Raw genomic sequence first — 6000 nt, 5'->3', positions numbered from 1 at the left:
TTCTTCTTCTTTTTTTTTCCTTTGTCCAAAATGATTGCATTTTTCACTGCCTGAACATACCCCAAAACTCACCAAACTTGGAATATAAGTCACACCTGGCGAAAAATTTTATAATCTATTGTCGTCCTGAATTTCCACCACTAGGTGGCGCTGTTATTAAGGAAAGCGCGTTTTGGCTAATAACTCCCATAAACTTTGTCGCACATTCAAAAACCTTACATCCACGCGTTCAGTGGATTGTGCTGAATCTCGTGGTATAGGCCACGCCCATTTCCGCCTACCGTTTTTTTTCGCTACGTCGCAAAATGTCGAAAACCTACTTTTTCGAACTCCTCCCAGGCGATTTCACCGATTTGCACGAAACTTGGCACACAGCATCTGTGGACCCTCCTGACAAAAAGTTATTAAAGGATTCTAATTAAAATAAATAATTTTGAAGTTATTAAATAACAAATTCCTGCAGATTTGGCTCAAAACAGGAAGTGTTGCATATCTCCACATTGGTGTGGTCTAATGACATGAAACTCAGGATACTACTTCCCCATGAGCCCCTGAGGCCCTGTGCAAAATTTTAGGCGATGACCACAAGGTGGCGCTCTTTAAATTGATGTATTTTATATCTCCACAACGGTGCATCGGAATAAGACGAAACTTGGTACATTTATTGTCAGTGCCCTCCTGAGGACATCTGACAAAGGGTTTACCGATCCACCACTAGGTGGCGCTCTGGGTGCCAGTTTAATTGCTATAATTGGCCCTGTGTCCACACCATAACACTTATGGAAATGAAATTCATAGAGGTACTATAGAATGGCCCCTGTGACTCACTCACCGAAAATGACCACCAGGTGGTCGCTATTATCAAATTGCAAAAGCGTTTTTGGCTCATAACTCCCACTTAATATGTTGCATATTATTAAACCTCATGCCGATGTGTTCCTCTGCATTCAGATGAATTGTTTGGTGTAGGCCACGCCCACTTTGCACGCTAACTTTCCAGTTCGCAAAATCGCGACAAATGAAAAACGTACTTTTTCGAACTCCTCCTAGAGCAATTTCAGTGATTTGCACCAAACGTTGCATGTAAGCATCTGTGGACCCTCCTGACAAAAAGTTATCACAAGAATTTTGATAGTCCATAAACTGCCCGAAATATAAAATGACAAATTCCTGCATATTGTGTTGAAAACAGACAATCTTGTATATCTTTACAAAATACTGTCTGATTATCACATGAATACTCTTCATTGTGTGGTATGGCATGATGAGGCTTTGTGTAAAATTTGGTGCATATCGGCCAATAGATGGCGCTCTGGTCGCAGTCTAATCAGTGTCAATGGGATCTTCAAGTCCTCTTCAAAACTCATTGACCTTCATCCTTTTCTTGTCCCTCATACTTTGAGCTAGACACTCCATTCCAACTTTTAAAGAGTCAGAAGACCTCAAACTATTGGGCATGTAATCAGTTTTTGAAAATCTTTTACAGTTTTCAAATCATCACAGTTTTAGTTTTAAAGATTTTTAGGCCGTCTTCTCATTTTATAATGGGTGTGTATTGCGCAGTGTTGGGCATGTTACTTTAAAAAAGTAATTAGTTATAGTTACTAGTTACTTCTCCCAAAAAGTAACTGAGTTAGTAATAGAATTAGTCCACTATACAAGTAGTTAGTTACCAGGAAATTAACTATTGCGCTACTTTTATTTCTACCCCCTTTTGAGCTCAGCAGTCATTTTAGCTACTTGGCATCTACATATGTATTTAGAAAATGGCCTGCTATCATCATCAACAGCGTCAGCAACAGAGTTTTGTCCAGTGTTAGTTTTGTAAAAGCGTGTGCCATTGAGAGAGGCCTCATTAGATCAGAGTTGCTTACAACGGACATGGACAAAGGAGATTAAAGCAGTGTCTGTACTTCCAATTTGCAAACATTTACTTTCCCTCCGGACTCGCCATTGCCACAGTTCCCTTCTGCTAGTTTGAGTGTGTGAGGCTGCTGTGTGCGTGTGTGGCTTGTGTGTAAACCGAACATTGCCACTGATTGGCTTAAGAACTCTCACTCAACGTTAGGGAGCCAATCATCACCACTTATGCGGTTGTCTCGCTCCTCCCTCCTCCCTCCTCCCTCACCGGAGGAAAAACAATACAGCTCTGCAGCTCCGGTGGCTGAGAGCAGAGATGGATGACAACAGCTTCAGTGATCAGCTTCAGTTTGTCACGCGCCACATTTAATAGTCCGTAACGGTGACGGCATTGTAACGATGGAAATAGTAATATTGGTGAGATTACCTGTTACTGAAAAAAAGTTACGCTGTGAGTAACGCCGTTTATTCTAACGCCGTTATTCCCAACACTGGTGTTGCTTGAAATAGAATGCGTGACATCATAGCTACAGTGGAGAGCAGCTGGAAGAACTGTAGAAAAAGTTCTCTTCAGCTTTATTTGGATCCCACATCTTTTACTTCACATAGACAACATATACATAGACATGTTCCTGATGTTCCTGAAACTATTTCATTGCATCATGCCTAGTGTGCACATTCTCTTCAGCCAGCTCCAGAGGCGGAGGATCGACTCAGTCTTTGTCCGGGGAATCATGCAGCAGTTCACACAGTTTTTCTGACTTCAGCGTACATCATTTCAAACCGGCAATAGCAGTCCATCGAATTATGAAGCAACGACTTCCTCAGCGGAAGGTGTTGCTTGAGCATGCCCCGAAGGCAGCGAGCCCCGACGGCAGCATGCATCGACGGCAGCACGCCCCGACGCGCGTGGACTGCGAGGGCCCGTTCATCGCTGCTTGCAGCTTTAATTATTATTTTTCTTCTCACATAATGATCGCATTTTTCACTGCCTGAACATACCCCAAAACTCACCAAACTTGGAATATAAGTCACACCTGGCGAAAAATTTTATAATCTATTGTCGTCCTGAATTTCCACCACTAGGTGGCGCTGTTATTAAGGAAAGCGCGTTTTGGCTAATAACTCCCATATACTTTGTCGCACATTCAAAAACCTTACATCCACGCGTTCAGTGGATGGTGCTGAATCTCGTGGTATAGGCCACGCCCATTTCCGCCTACCGTTTTTTTCGCTACGTCGCGAAATGTCGAAAACCTACTTTTTCGAACTCCTCCCAGGCGATTTCACCGATTTGCACGAAACTTGGCACACAGCATCTGTGGACCCTCCTGACAAAAAGTTATTAAAAGAATTTTGATAGGCCACACAATACTCAAGTTATTAAATAACAACTTCCTGCAGATTTGGTTACAAACAGGAAGTGTTGCATATCTCCACATTGGTGTGGTCTAATGACATGAAACTCAGGATACTACTTCCCCATGAGCCCCTGAGGCGTTGTGCAAAATTTTAGGCGATGACCACAATGTGGCGCTCTTTAAATTGATGTATTTTATATCTCAACAACGGTTAATCGGATTAAGACGAAACTTTGTACATTTATTGTCAGTGCCCTCCTGAGGAGAGCTGACGAAGGGTTTACCAATCCGCAACTAGGTGGCGCTCTGGTGCCAGTTTAATTCTATAATTGGCCCTGTGTCCACACCATAACACTTATGGAAATGAAATTCATAGAGGTACTATAGAATGGCCCCTGTGACTCACTCACCGAAAATGACCACCAGGTGGTGCTATTATAAAATGCAAAAGCGTTTTTGGCTCATAACTCCCACTTAATATGTTGCATATTATTAAACCTCATCCCTATGTGTTCTCTGCATTCAGCTGAATTGTTTGGTGTAGGCCACGCCCACTTTCACGCTAACTTTCCATTTGCAAAATCCCGACAAATGAAAAACGTACTTTTTCGAACTCCTCCTAGGCAATTTCAGTGATTTACACCAAACGTTGCGTGAAGCATCTGTGGACCCTCCTGACAAAAAGTTATCACAAGAATTTTGATAGTCCATAAACTGCCCGAAATATAAAATGACAAATTCCTGCATATTGTGTTGAAAACAGACAATCTTGTATATCTTTACAAAATGCTGTCTGATTATCACAGAAATGTTCGGCATTGTGTGGTATGGCCTGATGAGGATTTGTGTAAAATTTGGTGCAAATCGGCCAATAGATGGCACTCTGGTCGCAGTCTAATTAGTTTCAATGGGATTAAATGGGGAAATCTTCAAGTCCCCTCCAAATTCATCGACCTTCAACCTCTCCTTGTCCCTCATACTTTGAGCTAGACATACCATTCTAACTTTTAAAGAGTCAGAAGACCTCAAACTCTTGGGCATGTATTCACTTATTAAAAATCTTTCATGGTTTTCAAATCATCACAGTTTTAGTTTTAAGGATTTGTAGGCTGTCTTCTGATTTTATAATGGTTGTGTATTGCGCAGTGTTGGGCACGTTACTTTTAAAAAGTAATTAGTAATCGCTACTAGTTACTTCTCCTAAAAAGTAACTGAGTTAGTAACCAAATTAGTCCACTAGAAAAGTAATTAGTTACCAGGAAATTAACTATTGCGTTACTTTTATTTCTTCCCCCTTTTGAGCTCGGCAGTCATTTTAGCTACTTGGCATCTACATATGTATTAAGAAAATGTATTTCTGCATGGCGGACCAGCACCTGCTCTCCCCGATATTTTGCCAATGAGTGCTCTGAAGGAGTCTGAGTCAGCTGCTGATAATGGAAGCAAGGTCTCAACATCATACCTGTCTATCATTGCATTCAGTAAAGTCTGTGTCACAAGTTTATGTGAAGCTGTTAGCGAAGCACACGTTAGCCACACCTGGCCTGCTATCATCATCAGCAGCGTCAGCAACAGAGTTTTGTCCAGTGTTAGTTTTGTAGAAGCGTGTGCCGTTTAGAGAAGCTTCATTAGATCAGAGTTGCTTACAACGGACGTGGACAGATGAGATTAAAGTAGTGTCTGTACTTCCACTTTGAAAACATTAACTTTCCCTCCGGACTCGCCATAGCCGCAGTTCCACTCTGCTAGTTTGAGTGTGTGAGGCTGCTGTGTGCGTGTGTGGCTTGTTTGTACACCGAACATTGCCACTGATTGGCTTAAGAACTCTCACTCAATGTTGGGGAGCCAATCATCATCACTTATGCGGTTGTCTCGCTCCTCCCTCCTCCCTCACCGGAGGAAAAAAAATACAGCTCTGCAGCTCCGGTGGCTGAGAGCCGAGATGGATGACAACAGCTTCAGTGATAAGCTTTAGTTTGTCACGCCCCACATTTAATAGTCGGTAAGGGTAGCGGCAATGTAATGATGGAAATAGTAATATTGGTTAGATTACCTGTTACTGAAAAAAGTAACGCTGTTAGTAATGCCGTTTATTCTAACGCCGTTATTCCCAACACTGGTATTGCGTGAACTAGAATGCGTGACATCATAGCTACAGTGGAGAGCAGCTGGAAGAACTGGAGAAAAAGTTCTCTTCAGCTTGACTTGGATCCCACATCTTTCACTTCACATAGACAATATATACATAGACATGTAGGAAATCTTGTTGGCTTTAAGCTGATGGTCTCATTTCAGATGTAGGACAGATGTTACACTTTTGGCTGTTGAAGCCCCAGAGGGACAAACACAACAGCAACTCCTCCATGAGCTGCAATTTCCTCCTCTTCAGCTTTCATCATGCAGCAGGTGACATCTCACATCCAATCAGTTAATCAGTTCTTCTCTGATATGGCTGGATTATCTGGATTTTCTTCAAGATCTCCCAAGAGAACCAGTGTGTGTGACAGAATAGTGGCACACAGATTCCCAAGAGCAAACAGAGTAAAGGCGGGTACACACTACAGGATTTTTCAAACCTTCACAGATTAGGAGACCACACACTTGATGATAACAAAAGCCAGATCGCACAAGATCTCTCTCTCTGCTGATCTTATAGTGTGTGGTGTTCTCCGTAGTGCACACCACACACTAATCGATTCTTCAGCAGAGTATCAGGTTCTTCACGCTCAATATTACAAATCTCGCGTGGTCAAACGTGACTTCAGTGTAAACAAACATG

The sequence above is a fragment of the Sparus aurata genome, chromosome 23 (genome assembly GCF_900880675.1).
Source record: "Sparus aurata chromosome 23, fSpaAur1.1, whole genome shotgun sequence".
In the NCBI taxonomy this organism is placed as follows: domain Eukaryota; kingdom Metazoa; phylum Chordata; class Actinopteri; order Spariformes; family Sparidae; genus Sparus; species Sparus aurata.
This window is presented reverse-complemented; position numbering follows the sequence as displayed.